The sequence below is a fragment of the Mastigoproctus giganteus genome, chromosome 2, assembly GCF_048544385.1.
Source record: "Mastigoproctus giganteus isolate SK-2022 chromosome 2, ASM4854438v1, whole genome shotgun sequence".
In the NCBI taxonomy this organism is placed as follows: Eukaryota; Metazoa; Arthropoda; class Arachnida; order Uropygi; family Thelyphonidae; genus Mastigoproctus; species Mastigoproctus giganteus.
Genome location: NC_143576.1, coordinates 217,347,427 through 217,366,993, shown reverse-complemented (window position 1 = coordinate 217,366,993; position 19,567 = coordinate 217,347,427). Strand labels below are relative to the sequence as shown.

The following is a 19,567-nucleotide window of genomic DNA, read 5'->3' as shown; positions in this document are numbered from 1 at the left end:
TGGGTAGAATCAGCATCGCGTTCCCATTTATCTCATAGAATACAAGATGAACTGATTTTTGCTTTGGCTAAAAAAGTTAGAAAGGAAATAATAAATACAGTTAAGAAAGCTAAGTATTTCACAATTTTATTAGATTGCACTCCAAGACGTAAGCCATCAAGAACAATTATCTGTTATTTTAAGATATGTTAATGTAGATAATTCTGAAAGTGATGTGAGTATACAAGAACGATTTATTTGTTTTGAAACAGTAAAAGACTTGACAGGAAAAGGGTTATCAGCTAAAATTGAAAGCATATTAGAAAAGGAGGAATTAGATTTAGGGAACTGTCGAGGACAGGGATACGATAACGGAGCTCATATGAGAGGTTTATATAAAGGTGTGCAAGCACTTATCCTGCAAAAGAATTCCAAAGCACATCATATGCCCTGCGGAGGTCATAATTTGAATTTAGTTCTTGGAGACATTTCAAAATCATCTTCTCTTGCAAATTCATTTTTTGGGACTTTACAAAGCATATATAATATTTTTGCAAGTTCTGTAATACGCTGCGATATATTAAAAGAGCGTGTCAAACATCTTACTCCAAAACCACCGTCAGAAACGAGGTGGGAATGTCGCCTCGAAAGTGTGAAATCTGTGAGATACCAAGTACCACAATTTTCTCTAGCTGTGAAATACCTTTATGAACATACCAGTGACATGAAAACTAAATCCAATCAATCGAAAATAAACTTACTTCATTTGAATTTTTATTAAGTTTGGTCATTTGGTATGACATACTGAATGAAGTAAATATTGTGAGCAAGATATTTCAAAATTCAAATATAGATATCGGTACTGCAAATTCACATTTAAAAGGCCTTTTAAATTTTTTTGAACAGTATCATGAATCGGGATTCAAATCTTCTTTAATAACTGCAAAGGAAATAGCTGAAGAATTACAAATGACATCTGAATTTAAGAATCAAAGAACTGGACGAAAAACAAAGCAATTTTGTTATGAAGGAACCGATCAGCCTATTTAATCAGGCGAAGAATATTTCATAATTCAATATTTTCTAGTAATAATCGATAGTGCGATTATTTCTTTTAAGAAAAGATTCGAAATTTATCACGAACATGAGACATCATATGGTTTTTTATATAATTCGGATAATATTCAAAAACTGACTGAAAACGATCTTCTTAAATGTTGCAAAGACTTAAATGCGACCTTACAAGACGATATTGATTTATTTAATGAAATCAAAATTTGTCGTCGAGTTTTGCCTTCCAGGATCACAATACTACAAATATCACAATATTTACTGAAAAAAATTTATTTGAATTGTATCCAGATTTTGTTACTGTTCTGAAAAATATATTAACCTTACCAATTACCGTCGCATCTGCAGAAAGATCTTTCTCAAGATTGAAAATAATAAAAAATTACTTGAGATCTAGCATTAGTCAAGAACGATTTACTTCCGTAGCCATTTTATCTATCGAATCTGAAATACCCAAAAAACTAAATTATGATGATATTATCAACGAATTTGCTATAAAACATGTAAGAAAATGTAACAAAAATCACATATTATGACCTTATTCGATTAAGTCGCGTACCAAATTGTATTTTATAAGTATATGAAGCAATTATTTTTCTTATTTGATTTATTAAAGATTTTTTTGTGATTGAAATGTTAATTTTATTAAAATAATTCAATATTTATCATTTTCATGTAATCCTTACTAAACCGATTTGTGCAATGTAATAAATATCAAAATGCAACAAATTATTTTGTTGTACGAAATTTGTATCAAGGCCCCGCAAGTCAACTTTGCACCGGGCCCCGCTTTTGGTCGGGCCGGCTCTGCCCCAGGGGCTCAAATCTGGTGAGTATGGACTTGGCAAACCAAGGGTCCTGAGCTGGATATCATCATTCTTCTCTTTCTTGGTGATTCCTTTCTGCTTCTCTCTCTCTCTCTCTCTCTCTCGGGGTAACTTTGGAATTTTTTTTTTTCTTTTTTTGGCTGGTGGAGCATAAGCCTCGGGCTTTCTTGCACCATATGGCTAATAATAATAATTCGACTAACACTGAGCTGGAGGATATCATGAGAAAGACAAGGACAATGATAACCAAGAGCCTTCAACACCACCCGAAATCTGCTGTGGAGAGACTGACAATTGCCCAGAAAGAAGGAGGAAGAGGGCCTGATAGACCTCATTGAGCAACAGAAGACAGCGATAGTTAACCTGAAGGATTACTTTCAGAAACACACAGCAGCACTCCAGCAGGCCATAAGGAAGATAGACAAGCGGTATGCCCCACTCAACCTAAGCGAGGAGTCACCCTCCCCCCCAACCAGGAGGCACAAACGAAGCTAGAAAGATGAGCAGGGAAGAAACTCCATGGTAGACACTACAATAATCTCCATCAAGATCACACAGATAAAATTGCTTCCAATGCATGGCTCACGAGCGGGACGCTCTTCCCCGAGACTGAAAGATTCATGCTGGCCATCCAAGACCAGGTAATCAACACCAGAAACTATAGAAAATACATCGCCAAGGATCCTGGAGTGTCCGATGACACTTGTTGTTATTTGGTTTTTAGGAGCACTAGCAACTAAGGCCATATTGCTCCGGGGATATGCGGTGGTCATTCCCTGACCTTTCCGCATCCTCCGTATTTGGTGGTGACGGGCTCGAACCCCGGTCTAATCAAGAAGTGTGCTACGCACTGCTGCTCCTTTCCACCTGGCTACAGAGGCGCCCATGACACATGTCGACGATGCCACCTGGCCTCAGAAACGATCCAACACATCACAGCGGGGTGCAAGGTGATCATCCAGACTGAGTACCCTCATAGACACGACCAGGTAGCCAATGTAATACATCAGAAGCTACCAAGGAAATACCAGTTGATCGAAGAAAGTGTATCGTACTACAAGTACGAACCCCAGGCAGTACTAGAGATCCAAACCCACAAGCTGTACTGGGACCGCGCCTTATGGCGCGATCCCAGTACAGCGGATAGGACAATCCCACACAACAGACCGGACATAACGCTTGTGGGCAAGAAGGAAAAAAGCTACCTATCTGATTGACAAAGGGCGTCTCTGTAGCCAGGTGGGAAGGAGCAGCAGTGCGTAGTACACGCTTCTTGATTAGACCGGGGTTCGAGCCCGTCACCACCAAATACGGGGGATGCGGAAAGGTCAGGGAATGACCACCGCATATCCCGGAGCAATATGGCCTTAGTTGCTAATGCTCCTAAAAACCAAATAACAAACAAACAACAAACAAACGATTGACAAAGTGGTAAGGCGCTCCGTAGCCAGGTGGGCAGGAATAGCAGTGCGTAGCACACGCTTCTTGATTAGAACGGGGTTCGAGCACGTGACCACCGAATACGGAGGATGCGGAAAGGTTAGAGAATGACCACTGCATATCCCCGGAGCAATATGGCCTTAGTTGCTAATGCTCCTAAAAAAACCAAAAAACAAACAAACAAACAGACAAAGTGGTACCCAAAACGGGCAACCTCTAACAACAAGTAACAACCATCCCGATCATCGTGTCAAACACATTTATGGTGCCAAAGACCCTACGTAACAGCCTTACAGCAATAAGTCTCCCAGTGAACACCTACAAGGAACTCCAGAAAGTCGCAACCCTGAAGACCTGTAGGATAGTAAGAGAGTTCTTCGACCAACAGTAACACCAGACATAACAACAACGACCCTGTGTACTTGGTAGCAATACCCGTCACGAGTTGGAACCCCCATCCAGGGAAAAAATAAAATAAGAGCAATAATAATAATAATATCTGTTTTCACGATTTTTTTTTCAAAACTAAATGATATTATTTAAAAAATACATATCAAATTTCGATAAAATTTATTCCACAAAGCTGTCTTAATTTTATGTTATCTTTTCATGTTCAAATACGTGTAGCATAAATAAAGCGTGATAAGGAAATAAAATAAAAAATGTAAATATTATTAAAAAATTCTAATATTATAAAATTCTATATTACAAAAAATGTTATTTTTTCGGTGGGGGGGGAATACAATGTTCCGGGGCGGCATATTTATCCCTTGAACACGGGCGACCAATGTATACGGCACGGCCCTGATTGTACTCTCCAAATTCAAATTCTATATTTCTTACATCTATGTGACACCACGTCTCTGATATCCCAATAACATCCGCCTCTGATGTCTTCACCAGCATTTAAAATTTATCAAATTCATTTACTATACTTAGGAGCATAGTAAATGAAAAGAATTGGTATACATGCACTTGTTCTTTCTCATAGTTACCCTAACACAGCCCATGTATTTATTTGTTCCACGATGACTCCCAGCAGTTCTTGAAATCCCAGAAACTTGTTTTCCAGGTGCTGCTCATTCCAATTGAAGCCGTGCAAGAATCCATTTCACCTCTGCCTGCAGCTACAGCGAATCTATGAGTCTGTGAATTATCCAAACTAGCAGTTTATCTACCTAACTAACATTGCCTCGATAGCATCAGCACCTATTGAGGGGTTTTGTGACTTGGCACAGGAATTCTGTTAAGTCTCTGCTGTAGTGTCTGGTGTGGGTGTTTGTGGGGTTCATTCTTTTGATATCTGCTAGGGCTTTCTTCCACTCTTCTTCTATTTTGGACATTGCGATCTCGTCTGTTTCCATTTCATCCGCTCCTGCTTCTAGTTCTTGTATTTGCTTTTTCTCCTCCATTGCGTGGTAGCACAGTGGTATCGTCACCGTCCTCCCCGCAACCGGTGGAAAGGGCACGTATTCGAATCCCGTCGATGACGCGAGGAACTTTTAAGGGTTTTTTTTCACTCCATGGTTGAGTTAGTCGGTTTCAGGCATAGATAGCGTTTTCCCCCAGAAATTGAGGTTTTTTTCGTCCAGCAAAACAGGCAAATCGACCAGAAAACACACTCAATTTACAGACACAACTATGGGTATAGGTAAGAAATTATCGGGTGATCGTAATATAATAGTTTGGTTTGTTCCACCCCCAGTTCTGGTTCCATTGTGTGCATAATCGTTCTTCGTAGTTGCTCGCTCACATCCTGCTCGGATTTTTTCATGGCTCCAGGAGCTATCAGATTCTTCTTTACAATGTGATGTCCTTTATAATGTCTGTCTGTGGTCTGTTATACACGGTTCAGTGACCTAAAGTGTGAGGAATCGTTTCAACCACTGTGTGTAGCTTCGCCCTATACATTGTCATGTCTGTCTCTAGTTTTGTTACTTCTTAGTATGCTCGCATGATGAACGTATTCATTTCGATGCTCCAATTCATGCGTTGGCTTCTTCCCTCCTGAGTGTTCACTAGCAGTTGCACAGGACGCATTTACAGTTGGTTAGGTTGGATGGTTTACACTTCAATTGTGTAGCCATACGGGAGACAGAGCCAGTCACTCCCGTGTCGTCCATGGGAGACTGTCTCCGACTTTTCGAACCGACTCCTATGCCTATGGCCTGAATCGGAGTGACTTTATCCTGCGCTGATGCAGTATGTTCAATATTTCTATTTCTCATCTTCATCCATCTATGGAGGTTGACCTGTTTAGCTTTGACATCCAGTGATGGATAGTATTAAGATACCCACCAGATGGCACCACTCTCTTCTTAGCCATCACATAGACCTTGGGAGGTAGGTCCAATGAAGCAACTTTCGTTTTTTTTTTTTTCCTCTGGGGATAATAATGATTATTAATATTTTATTTATTTATTTTTAGTGGTATCTATTTACTGTTAGTTTCATGAGTCACTTCCTTGACAGCGGTAAGCCACAGAAGGGAATGATATTTACTATCTGAGGAATCCCATCAAAATTCAGCGTGCTCAATCCATTCAAAGGCCTTATACACCTCTGTCCTCGTACTCTTTGTGATGATTTTATTAATTTTTCAGTATGATACAAGTCTATTTATAATTTAATTATAAATAGGAGATCTCTCTGCTTAAAATACAACGACTATATATAAATATTATATATATATATTTTTTTTTATTATTATTTTTATTTATTTATTTATTATTAGTATTATTATTATTTTTTTAATAACAGCTAAAATAATCGGCAGTCAGAACTCCACAAGAGGGCTTTCTTATTTATTTTTTTTAAAAGAAGACCTAGATTTACATCTGGGTCTTCTATGTTTTAGGTTCTGGTTTTCAAAATTCAAAATTTGTAGATCCCTAGAAAAGTCTAGGGTCTACTATTTTTCGATCATGGATAATCCAAATTATAGTCGAGGTGAGTAAATTATCACTTTATAACATATATTAGAACATTGTGAAGCTTAATGTCTTCACAAAGTTAGGAACAGTTCGCCATTAGTTTGGTATATCAAAAGAAGTAATGACGTGATAAGTTTGTGTTGAATAAAATAATTAATTTCAAAAGAATGAGGAGGTAGCATTACGGACTACGTTCACAAATGACCGAAACGATTATTTTGTGGATACCCTGTGCTCCTATCCTAGAATTGTTTTTCTTGCAAATGTATCATCTGTTCCAATATATAACATTATATTTGTCCTTGAGTTTTAATTTAAGATTCTGTTTATAGTAATAGTAATAGTAATGGAGGCATGTGAGCTTAAGTAGCATCAGCCAACAAAAAAAAAAAAAAAAAAAATCACGCATCCATTCCCTCATCCAGTTTCTTCTTGAATTTATTTAAGTTATCAACTTCCACAACAACAGATGGAAGTTTGTTCCAGAATTTAACCACACGCTGGCTAAAGGCAAATTTCCCCACATATTTTCTACAACTGTCTTTCCTCAATTTAAAAATATGTCGCCTCAGGTTCGTAATCTGAGCAAGCCGAAGAATCCCATCAAAAATCAGCGTGCTCAATCCATTCAAAGGCCTTATACACCTCAATCAGATCACCGCAGGTGCCTAATCTCTAGTCGCTGCAATTTATTATTATTAGGTATATTGTGCAAAGAAGCCTGAGGCTTATACTGCACTAGCCAAAAAAATATTTCTGAGTAACCCTGAGCAGTGCCGGATTTAGCACTTTAGAGGCCCCAGGCGCAATTCAATTTTGAGGCCCCCTCTAAATATTTTCGGTACCACCACAGTGTGCATTCTACGCGCACGTTTTTACTTACTCTCTCTAGATTTGGTGTTGCGGTTTTAATCATTTTGGTTGCGCAATTCTTTCATACATATTTTATTAATTGGGAATTAAAAAATTAATTCCCAATTATCACTTGCTATAAATGTCACGCCTCGTCAAACAATTCAGTTTTGATAAATACATAAACAACACATAAGATATTACAGATACTTACTTGATACAACAAAAATACCCCTACACTAAAACACCAACCACACCAAACTCTAGTAATTTGTAACAGATTCGTGAGCGAAATGTTAGTTCCGAAAGCTATTAAAAAAGACGATGCTCGGGTACATGTGAGCCAGCGCAGTAGTGATTTCAGAGTTTTAAAAGACTACTGCGCTTCCTTTTTTCACGCGTGGAATTACCTCCACTAGAAAAAAACTGAAAGTGTTTAATTTAAGCATTAATGATAATATGTATTCTACTTCAGATTCGCTTAGTTCGCATAGATATTTCGTATAATATGTAGGGATAATCGCATAAGAGTTTACTAACTTCTCATCTTAAATTATAGTTTTATTCAGTAATGGTAATAAGGATGAGTGTAAAAATTTTAAATGAAACAATTTTTTTTTTTGAGACCTGAGATTTGGGGGGGGGCTCGATTTAAGAGGCCCCAGGCGCGCGCCTCGTGCGCCTGTGCGGGAATCCGCCACTGACTCTGAGTGAGAGAGAGAGAAGTAGAAGAAAATGACCAAGGAAGAGAAGAATGATGATATCCAGCTCAGGACCCTGGGTGTGCCAAGCCCATACTCACCAGATGTGGGTCCTGGGGTTACATTGCAATTCCCAAAGAGTTCTTGCCCAAGGGCAAGAGGTCTTCCGCAAAAACGTAGGTGTATAGTTATAATACATGTATAGTTGATTTAATTGCCACAGGCAAAAGTGATTATATCTGGTATGTTTGCCCATGATAACATCCTGACGACATGATCTTGGTTAAGAAATTTCAAAATAATTAATAAGAGAACTACATAATGCCCTTTGTCGAAGCTAACATTGGCATATGAGCTGAAGTGACATTCCACCTTTATAATTTTCTTAAGTTCATTACTTACCAACTTCAGTATTTTAATAGCACGATCCATAACAGACTTTCAGATACATTTAGAGCTAATGGAACTATAAAGTCAAAGCCACTGAATTTTTTTTGGAGTTCGCTGTTTTCACTTCCATCACGCACATTATTTTTGATATAAACACAGGCAAAAAAAAAAAAAAAAACGCCTCACTTCCACAGCTACTCTCACCAAAATAATTCACACATTTCCGAAGTTTAAATCATTTAAGAAGTTTTAATAATGTTCAGTGGAATAATATCAATGTTAAGCGTGTAGAGTCTTTACGGAAAATCCATTTGCAATAATGTATGATATACAAATGAACTACTTGAGAGCCCAATATTTCACCAGACAAATTAGATAGCACAGATACTACTCTGTTAGATAGAAAGCTGTGATATTTCAACAAATAAAAAAAAAAAATAAAAAAATTAGAACTCAATTATTTCAAACTGGATAATTACTAAAACAATAATAAAGTAAAATTTATGATTCCAGTTGACACAGACATCGTGACTTTAAGGCAGAGGTTCCCAAACTTTTCAATTTTTTTGCAGAACATAAGCCTTTCTTGGTAAGAGAAAGGCTTAAGTTCAGCTTCGTTCCCCTCACCGTTGTTGCCCTTCTCTGTACACGCTCAAGCAACTCTACGTCCTTCCTAAAATGAGACCAGAACTGTACTCAAGGCGTGACCTGACCATTGCCTTATACAAAGTAATAATCACCTCCTTTTCCCTACTAGCAAAATTCCTGTATATCATTGACAATTCCCCATGATCTGCTCTGGCAGCCTGTCTGCATTGAAATTTCCCCACCCAAATAGAGTATAAATTCTGAGCTAAAAATTAGTTGAGTGACAAATAGCAACGTAGACAAGAAATAATTTTAACTTTAACACTACTTACGAAAATGCGGTGCACATCGAATTAATCGCAAGCGGCGATACATAACGATCTGGAGTCACGATGTCGTTTGCCATCCTGATGAACACTTATGAGTTAGGCATAAAATGTGGTGCACATCAAAGTAAAATATCACCTTCACTAATGCCAATACCAGCGGCCAAAATGAATGGCAGGAAGTTGAGAAGGTAGCGATCATCACCGTTGCGAATATGCTTCTTACACTTGTGAGTTGGGCAGCATTCGTAGGAGGCCAAGAGGTGGAACATGACCCAAATGCTTTCGATGGGAGACAGATCTGGTGAACATATAGTCCAAGAAAGTAAGTCCACATGACGGCAGCAGTTAAAATATGAGGGCCATATGCGAGTGCGCGTGGTGCTGCTGGAAAATAGCGTTTGGAGCGTGGTAAGAGCAGAATAACTAGCCGTAGAATGTGTCTGCGCGGCAGCACAGTGGTACCTCGTGGAACAGGCCCTGGTTCGAATTCCGTCAATGGCGCGAGGAACTTTTATGGGCTTTTTCACTCCGCGGCTGAGTTAGTTGGCCTTAGGAGTAGATAGCAAAGTTCCTCCCCCCCCCCCGGAAAAACTGGAGTTTTTCGTCCACCAAAGCAGGCAAATCTACAAGAGAATACACGAATTTTATAGACACAATACACATCGGTAGTTCTTCAACCACCCAGTTTTTCATTGTTGTTTTGTATATTTATCAATGATATTGATGAAGGTATATAATTCTTAATGTCCAAGTTTGCAAAGGTTACCGGGGTTGTTAATGACACTATGTTACACTTCAGCAGGATCTAGGAAAGTTGGGTAGACGGGCTGAGAAGTGGCCACTGAAGTTTAACACTGACAAAAGCAAAGTACTGTACAGTATATGCTGGCAGTAACCCCAGAGTAACTCAGAGCAGTGGAGAATGAAAAAGCGTGGGGGTAATTGTGCAGTCAGATGTGAAGATTTCTAAGCAGTGCAGACAGGCTGCCAGAGCAGATCACATTGTCTTTTGCAATGTTATACACGAATTTTGCTAGCAGGGATAAGGAAGTGATTGTCCCTTTGTATAAGGTCAGGCCACGCATTGAGTACTGTGTACAGGTCCGGAGGCCTCATTTTAGGAAGGATGTAGAGTTGCTAGAACGAGTACAGGGAAGGGCAAGAAGATGGGTGAGAGGAATGAAGGGGCCTTCTTACCAAGAATGGCTTAAGTTCGATTAATTGCAGTGTCTGCAGACTAGGCACCTGCGAGGTGATGTGATTGAGGTTTATAAGGCCTTGACTGTATTATGCAGGCTCTATGCTGATGGGATTCTTCCTCTTGCTCAGATTATGAACTTGAGGGAGCATAAATTCAAATTGAAGAAAGATGGTTGTAGAATAGATGTCCGGAAATTTTTTGCGGGTAGTTTCTTGCTGGAACAAACTTCAATCTTTCGTGTGACGAAGTCTTCTTTCGTAAGGTTGTCATTCGTTTATCCCAACTCAGCTTACCTATCTAGTCAGATTCCTAGAAACTTGGTATCATTCAACCTTTCGAGTTGTTTTCCTTTGTATGTTATTTCGAAATCAATATATAATGGTTTATTTTTTGTCCTAAACACCATGTATATGGTTTTTCTGGATTTATTATTATTATTATTATTATTATTAGCTACATAGTGCAAGGAAACCTGAGGCTTATGCTGCACCAGGTAAAAAAAAAATTTCCGCGTTACCCTGAGAGAGAGAGAGAGAGTACAAGCTGATTCTTTTGAATCTAAGCATTACAGAGAGCAAGGCGGAGATTTTGAGTTGAAGCTGGTTAAGGTCTTTATCAGTGATCAGAATGGAAATGTCATCGGCATACGCTACTAGGTGAGAAGATGGAAGAAGAGAGAGAGATTCATTAATGTAAAGAACAAATAGGATAGGTCCAAGAAGTGAGAGCGTTGAGGTACTCACCTGGAGAAATTATTATTCTTTATTATTATTATTAGTCCTATGGTGCAAGAAAGCCTAAGGCTTATGCCACATCAGCCAAAAAAAAAAAAAAGAAATATTCCCGCGTTACCCTGAGAGAGAGAGAGAGAAGTAGAAAGGAATGACCAAGAAAGAGAATGATGATATCCAGCTGAGGACCCTGGTTTTGCCAAGCCCATACTCACCAGATGTAAGCCCCTGGGGTCTAAATATTATGGAAGACCTCCTTGATTAAGCTCCATTCTGGTAGAATTTTAGACCGCCTGCATCCCTTTGTACGCTATGACAAGCATCCTCCCCCATAATCGAACAGCGCAGGTTACCCTTCACAGCCTTAGATGAGGGAGGCGAGAGGGTTGGAGCCCTTACAGCCCAGTACTCTCTACCCACGGTCCGGGGACTTTTATCAAAGCTGATGTAGTCACGAAAGACTCCGTCGGTAGCTTCGACAGCAAGCCTAAGGTGATCTCCCTTTAACAAATGTTTGAAATAGACTGGTTTGTTTTGACGAAAAATGACAGATCAGTAAGGTAGTTTTCAAGAAGGTTAATTTTTTCTCTCATGCCAAGATTGTTGAGCTTGTTGAGTAGGATTTTATGAATTATGCAATATAAGCTTTAGATAGGTCAAGAAACAGTGCTATTACGCAGTAATCCTTTTCAAGACAATCCATGATCCTGGAGGAGAAGTCAACAATTGCCAAGTCAGTAGATCTTTTTGAACGATAAGCGTACTGTTGTTTATGGATAAGCTGATCGATCCAAGAAGCCAATGAGTCTGCCGTGAAGAATTTTTTCGAATAATTTTGCAAAAACTGAGAGTAGAACTATTGGACGAAAATTGTTGATAGAATTGCAGTGTTTCCCATTAGGAATAGGAACAATGACTACTTTTTTGAATTGAGACGGGAATTTACTAGATTGAAATGAATGATTGTAAATATACTTCAATGGTGCCAGAATTGTGTTAAGGGCCTTCTTCAGTAGAGCAGGAGATATTTCATCAAAGCTAGGCGCTCCCTTTAATTTTAATTGATGTCCTGCTTCTAAAATCTCTTGATCTGAGAACAGAGTGAGAAAAAAAGAGCTCCTCATTGAGTGCTTGGCAGATTCTTTCGTTGCATTGTCTCTAGAGTCAAAAATTCGTCTTGAAAAAGGTTATTCACACTTGAGATAAAGTGATTACAGAAAGCTGCGGCTTATTCCTGGTCATCTGAAATGAGTACCTCGTTCTTAACTACGTCCCCAACGTAGCTCTGTGATTTCGTATTCCTTCAAGGTAGTAGCTTGTCCAAGAGAGTTCACTTTTCCTTGCTTGTAATGATACCTTTAATTTGAGAACTATAATAGATTCTTTTCTCCGACCGAATACTGTCGGTGACTTTGTTTATGTATGTCGTGTATTTGTTTTTATCGGCCTCCTTTCGTGTTGCTCTAGAAATTCTTGCAAGTATAACGATAAATTGTGCAGAGAAATAGAGTGGGCCAGTAAATCACAGTGTCTTATAATGGGGGATTTTACTTCTCACAGATTGACTGGAATTTGTGGGTTGGTCACTCACACACTAGCAAGGCTGTTGTGGATTTATTGGATGATTGTTTTCTACAGCAGCATGTTCGGGAGGCAACTACAGGGAGTAATGCCCTGGATATGATTATCAGTAACCCAAGAGCAACGTATCAACTCTGTTGTACTACACTGACAGTGGTAGAGAATGAAAAGGACCTGTGCAGACAGATATGAAATTTTCTGAGCAGTGCAAACGGGCAGTAAGAGTAGCTCATGGTGTCTTGTAAATGATATACAGACATTTTTCTAGCAGGGATAAGGAGGTGATTATCCCCTTGTATAAGGCAATGGTCAGGCCACACCTTGAGTACTGTGTACAGGTCTGGAGGCCTCATTTTAAGAAGGATATAGAGATGGAACGAGTACAGAGAAGGGCAACAAGATTAGTGAATGGAACCAAGGGTTGCTCTTACGAAGAAAAGCTTAAATTTTGCAAATTACAGTGTCTGGAGACTAGGCACCTGCGATGTGATCTGGTTGAGGTGTATAAAGCCTTAAAGGGTTTGAGCATGCTCAATGCTAATGGGATTCTTCCTCCTGCTCAGAATAATCACCTGAGAGGGCATAAATTCAAATTGAGGAAAGACAGATGTAGATAGGATGAGCGGAAGTTTGCCTTTAGCCAGCGGGTAGTTGGTTGGTGGAAGAGACTTCCATCCCATGTTGTGGAAGTTGATAGCCTAAATAAATTTAAGGCTCAGCTGGACAAGTATTTCGAACGAACGGAGGGGTGAAATGGGAGTGGTTTTTTTTTTTTTTTTTGGCTCATGCTGCATAAGCTTGCTTTCTTGCATCATATGCCTCTCACTAATACAAATTATAAATGCTAATGTTAAGAATCTGCAGATAAAGTTACCACTAGGTGACAGTGATCACAGTGTGCTGAAGTGGGATTTACTCAAGGAGGCAATGGTCAGGACACACCTTGAGTACTGTATACTTGAGTACTGAGAGGGCATAAATTCAAATTGAGGAAAGACAGATGTAGGATGGATGTGCGGTAACTACCATGAGGGGTAAAGGAAAGGGTTTTTGCTTTCGTAAAGGCAACTCCGGTGGTCTGAGACAGTATTTAAATTCTATACGGTGAGACCAACTGGTGATGTTACCAACAGCAAATTCAAAATGGGAGGCATTCAAAGAATTAATCTTGGCAGCTGTTATGCTTTACATACCAACAATGAAATATTGTTCACGATTTAGGCCTAAATTGAGGTCAGCTGAACTTATTAGACATGTGGCAGAGGAAAAAAAATGCATGGAATACATATAAATTAACAGGTGACAGGGACGCATATGATAGATATAAGCCGGTCTGTAACCAAGTCACAAAGGAGGTTAGACAGGCAAAGGTATATTATGCGATATCTTTGGCAAAAGATGCAAGAAAAACAGCAAAGACTTCTTTACTTATGTAAACTCTAGAAGGAAGAGGATGAATCAGATTGGTCCACTTGATATCGATGTTTCAGCTGTTGATGATCCTCCTCAGGTAGCTAAAAAACTAAATGAATATTTTGCAACTACATTCACACATGGTTTATTCAGGGAGCGGAATGCCAGAGGTTCCTTAAACTCTGGCAGCAAGCTAGATAATCTTGTAATAACTGAGAGTAAAGTGGAGGAGAGATTGTTGATGATAAACATAAGAAAGAAACCTGGGGTGGATGGAATCTCTCCAGTTATATTAAAGGAGGCAGCAATGTAAGTAAGGAAACCGTTAGCCATAATTATGAGAGCTTCATTGGATTCAGGGGAGTTAGCCATGGACTACAGATGTGCAAATATGACCCCAATTCACAAAGGAGGATTAAAGGGAGACACAGGTAATTACAGACCTGTTCATTTAACTTCTGTTCCAGAGAAATTAACGGAGGCCCTGGTTAAAGATGCATTGCAGGTTCATCTAGACAAGAATTCAGTTATAGCTGGGACACAGCATGGGTTTGTTAAGGGGAAGGCTTGTCTGACCAATTTGATTGGATACTGTGATGTAGTCAGGAAGGAACTGGATGCAAAGAATAATTTTGATATCATATATTTGGATCTTAGAAAGGCTTTTGGTACTGTTGCATATGGAAGACTACTGCACAAATTGGAGCAGTGTGTCATTGGAGGCAAATTGCTGCTATCGATTAAAGGATGGTTGAGTGGGAGAAGACAGAGGGTGGTAATCAATGGACACTGCTCTTTGTGGACTAATGTTATTAGTGGAGTCTTCCAGGGTTCGGTGGTCCATTGTTGTTTTCTGTATTTATTAATGATATTGATGATGGTATATCAGGCTTAATGTCCAAGTTTGCAGACGATACGAAGGTCGGCAGGGTTGTTAATGACACTTATGACAGTACACTACTGCAACAGGATCTAGAAAAGTTTAGCAGATGGGCTGAGAGGTGGCAACTGAAGTTTAAAATTGACAAGTGTAAAATACTGCATATGGGAAGCAGTAACCCCAGAGTAACGTATCAACTGTGTGATACTGCACTGATAATGGTAGAGAGTGAAAAGGACCCAGGGGTAATTGTGCAGGCAGATATGGAGTTTTCTAAGCAGTGCAGACGGTTTGCAAGAGTAGCTCATGGTGTCTTGTCAATGATATACAGGAATTTTTCTAGCAGGGCTAAGGAGGTGATTATTCCCTTGTATAAGGCAATGGCGAGGCCATACTTTGAGTACTGTATACAGGTCTGGAGGCCTCATTTTAAGAATGATATAGAGCTGTTGGAACGAGTACAAAGAAGGGGTAACAAGATTAGTGGTGAATGGAAGAATGGGTTTCTCTTACGAAGAAAGGCTTAAGTTTTGTAAATTAAAGTGTCTGGTGAGTAGGCACCTGCGAGGTGATCTGATTGATGTGTATAAAGCCATGAATGGTTTGAGCATGCTTAGTGCTTATGGGATTCTTCTTCTTGCTCAGAATAACTGCTTGAGAGGGCATAAACTGAAATTGAGGAAAGAGAGTTGTAGGATAGATGTACGGAAGTTTGCCTTTAGCCAGCGGGTGGTTGATTGTTGAAACAAACTTCCATCTGTCGTTGTAGAAGTTGATAGCTTAAATAGATTCAAGGCAGAACTATACAAACATTTGGAGCGAGTGGATGGGTGAAATTAGAAGATTTTTTTTTTTGGCTGATGCTATATAAGCTTCCTTTCTTTCTTGCATCATGTGCCTTTGCTAATGCTAATAAAAATCTCATAATTGAGGCTATCACAATGGTTATTTTTATTTTATTTTTGTATTGCATTGATAATAAAAAAAGTTTGATCTTTTTGTTTAGCATGTTTTAAATTTTGTGTGAGATGAATGGGCATAATTTCTGTTGTGATCTGGTGGCCCTTTCATTCCCTAGTCTCCTGATGTATGACTTGCATATTTCGTAACTATTTAGTATATGCTCAAAGAAGTTCGTCGCAATTTCAGGATAATCTGTAGCAAGTATCCCGTCCCAGGAGACTGCTGGAATTCATAACAGAGCTAATTGAGAGCGTCTGGAGTGACAGATCTGTAAGTGTGCATGATCTTTTCCACAATTGCTTCATTTTCAGTTACTAGTCGGATGGGGCGATGATCAGAAATAGTTTCATCCAGTACTGCATAGGTGAGTGAGCATTCCCCAGTTGCGAAGTCAAGAAGGGAATTGTGGGACACCCATTCTAGTCAGGATATTTTCGTCAGTCAGAAGAGAAAAACCATTGGAAGAAATATCTAGGAGGTCTTGCACTTGAGCGGAAAAGCTTTGGAGTATGTTAATATTGGAGTCTTCCATCAGCAGAAGACTAAGGGATTTGCTTGTGAAGTGAGATAGAACATTGTCAAGAGTTACAAAGAAGAATGTTCACTGAAGCTGAAGGTGGTCGGTAAAAAAAAAAGTAAAGTGCAGCCATTATCAACCCACTGCAGGATGGAAGCCTCCTCAACAATTCATGGTGAGGGAAATGGACCATAATCTGCCACGCTGATCCAGTGCGGGTTGGCAGATCGACCGTATTCAGCAGTCAGGGGCTTGAACCCCGGTCTACTCAAAGAGCGTGTGCTACTGCACTCCCGCTCCTGCCCACTCGGCTACGGAGGCCTTAGGTGGTCGGTATAGACACCCAATCACCAAAGAGGCAATGCTGATAAAAGTGATTCCACAAGCTTGATCAGGCAGATTTGACATAGGAAATGCAGAGCATCGCAAATGATTGTGAACGTAAATAGCAACTCCACCCCCTTTAGAATCACATCTGCAACTGTGAACGAGAGCATAGTCTTGAAATCGGATTTAAATTTCAGGTGAGAACCAGGTCTCAGTAAAAACCATCAGGTCTGGATGGAGATTCCATGATGTCAGTTCAGCAAGGATTTCATTATTATGTTTTACTAGACTGCGAGAATTCATATAGAATACAGTAATTGCATCTTTTGATGCTGCAGTAAGGCATAAGTTGTTTGGTTTAATTCTTGGCAAATGACAGGGCAGAAAGATGTTTTCACAGGAGTTAGTCATTTAAATTTTGATAGAATGGAGAGATAGGTAAATCATTTATAGACGTTCTTCCCAGTCGAGATTCCAGAACATCTGAAAAATGCACGAATTGTCATTCCCGTTGACTATTTTCGATAGCTAAGTCACTGGCTAATGACCTAGTACCAGGAAAGGGGGGTGTCCATAGAAAGGCTGAATAATGTTCCCTCAGGACAACAGTAATCCTTTAGTAAGCGATCAAAGTCTGTTTGTTGACAATGAATGACAATCAATGACAATGACAAAGAGCTGTACAAATCATGTTTGGAAATTATTTTTATTACTTTTAATTATTAATATTTTTATTATTACTTATAAGCATCGCCCAAGCACAGTTAACTCGGCGGTGATGTGATTAGGACAAGTTATGTATGTAAAGCGTCAAAGCAAATAATGCCATGAGGTGTCGATAATTGCGCCTATAGTTGAGAGAATTCCTTGGTGGGTTTTCTGTTTGCTGGCCAAACAATCCTTCTTTTCGAGAGGGAAAACTCTATTTTTCGCCTGAGACGAACAAACTAAGTTATGTTGCTAAAAAAAAAAAAAAAATTAAAATTAAAAAAATTAGCGTATTCAACAAGTTTTAAATCGAAGCCTTTTCTACTAGGTGTTTGGAAGGCGGTCATTACAACCACTGTACTACTAGGAGGGTAATTAAGGTGGAAAAAAGAATAATAAAATTTTTGTCTTGATAGAATTCTAACTCATGTGTTTTCCACATGCCGTAAAAGAACAGCGAAAGTAGCAACCGTACTTCTCATAAGGATTATAAATTTTGTGTGATCACAAGTTTTTCTCAAGGAAACCGGGATTTTCCCGGTTTCCTTGAGAAAAACTTGTAATCTTTTGTAAAAACCACTAATTTGTCCACAGTATGAAAAAAATATATAATAATAAATTAAAAGTTGGGATAACTGTAACGAATGACAGGAATTGAACCAGGCCTTTTCAGATGGATGGGCCCTCAATTGGATAGCAAGTGGCTATAATCGCTGTCCTGTCAAAAAAACATTTTTTCTCGTGGAAAGTCGGGCTATTTGGACCCCCAAATAGGCAAATTGACTACAGAATACACCGATGAGCCCAGACATTATGACAAGCGAGTCATGCAAATCGAAGCATGTGAATTACGGCGCGTGCATGGGTTGAGACACGGTATAAAAAACACCAGGTACTGAGCTCCATTAATCAGTGTTACTCTTGTTCTTCAGGTGGGAAAGGCAGCAGACTTAAGCAAGTTTGACAAAGGCCAAATTGTAATCACCAGATGACTGGGCCAGAGCATATCTGAAACGGCACGACAGGTGAGATGCTCATGGTCAGCCAGGGTTAATACCTAACAAAAGTGGTCCGAGGAGGGGGAACCCACGAACCGCCGGCGAGGTGTTAGACGATCACGGCTCATCGATGCTCGAGGTGAGCGAAGGCTCTCCGGGATGGTACGTGGCGACTGTGGCGCAACTCGCCAGTAATTGGAATGCTGGTGATGGGAGTAATGTGTCACAACATAGTACATCAAACTCTGCTGAAAATGGGTTGAGTAGCGGCAGGCCACTCCAAGTGGTGCACTATGATCTCCATTGTCAATGCGCCAATAAACAACAAAACAACCATTCAACCAACCACTCCGAGTGTCCATGCTAACCACAGTTAGCCAGCAACAGCGCCTACAATGGGCACACGAGCATTGAAACTGGACCTTGAGTGATTGGAAGAAGGTCATCTGGTCTGACAAATCATGTTTCCTGTTTCTCCATGTGGATCGCCGGGTACGTGTGTGTGTCGTTTACTTGGGGAAGTGATGGATGCCTGGATGCACCGTGGGACAAAACCAATTTGGTAGCGGCATTGTCATGCTTTGGGAGATGTTCTCCTGGGATACCCTAGATCCAGTCATCCATATTCCGGGCACTCTGACGTCTACCACCTACCTATGGCCCTTGATGGGTGGCTCTTGGTTGATTGAGACAACATCCTTCAGATAGCTTAGGCAGATGACCTTGTTATTCTGATTTTTGGTAATTCCCGACAGGAGCTAGAGCGCAGAGCAAATGAAGTTCTGGAGGATTTGAATATCTGGTATCAAACACAAACTTCAAATCTCAACTAATAAAACAAAACAAAACAAATGTTGCTAAAGGGCTCTCTTGTTGTGAATAGACCACCTGTTATTAAGTTGAATGGAGAAATGATTAGGAGTACTCAGCAGCATAAATACTTATAAATTTCTTTTGATGACCATCTTAATTTTAATTACCATGCAAAATATGTAAGTCAGAAAATAAAAGCTATGACCTATAAAATTATTAACATTACCAGGAGTACTTTTGGTGTAAAGAAATTTTCTATTAAATTATACTAGTCTTGTATATTTATGCCAATTGTGTATTATGTGGCTAGGGCATGGGGATACAA

At 39.5% G+C, this 19,567-nt stretch overlaps 1 non-coding gene across 1 annotated transcript; it reads right to left on the bottom strand.

The window, feature by feature from the left end:
- Positions 1 to 11,291: 11,291 nt before the first annotated feature.
- LOC150090094 (RNase MRP) lies at positions 11,292 to 11,542 on the bottom strand. Its single transcript, XR_016546714.1, has one exon.
- Between the last annotated feature and the right edge of the window lie 8,025 nt (positions 11,543 to 19,567).